The sequence below is a fragment of the Coenobita brevimanus genome, chromosome 71 (assembly GCF_032717465.1).
Source record: "Coenobita brevimanus isolate Jiangsu-jjx chromosome 71, ASM3271746v2, whole genome shotgun sequence".
Taxonomy (NCBI): domain Eukaryota; kingdom Metazoa; phylum Arthropoda; class Malacostraca; order Decapoda; family Coenobitidae; genus Coenobita; species Coenobita brevimanus.
This window is the reverse complement of record NC_137024.1, coordinates 38,390,569-38,391,192: the sequence shown is the minus strand read 5'-3', so window position 1 is coordinate 38,391,192 and position 624 is coordinate 38,390,569.

The window sequence follows — 624 nt, the reverse complement described above, 5'->3', positions numbered from 1 at the left end:
CGTCAGACTATCTTATTTGCAGTCCAGGCTCTCTAGAAGGATCACTTCACAACGAGGGCAAGTTACTTCAAGGTTTCACCCTATCTCCAGGTGATCTGATTCTATTCTAGGAGAGATTTTCGAGCTGCAGGAGAGATACGGCCTTCCTTAACCCTTTCCCTGCCAGTGACCTCTCTAAAGCTGAATAAATGTGTGTCAGTGGCAAGAATATAGCACATGTCCCTAACTTTATTACCTTTAGAACGAAGACTGTATGTACATTTTACTGTCCTACCTCACACGCTTCTTCTTTTTTTTTTTCAACACAGGAGAGAAAAATCGCAGTGAAAGAATTAGATATGATCTCCATTAATCCCTACCGTATGATCACGCCATTCTTACCTATGCCTGGTGCCTCCATGCATTATTTAACTCAGGACACACCCATCGTAGTGTGTGTGTGTGTGTGTGTGTGTGTGTGTGTGTGTGTGTGTGTGTGTGTGTGTGTGTGTGTGTGTGTGTGTGTTTCATCAGCTATTACGTACTTTCATCCCACACAGGTTTCAAGTTTCACCCATTCACTTTATCATTTATTCTTATCCCTTACCCTCACCTATCCCAAGACTGACTCCACACTCATACCAC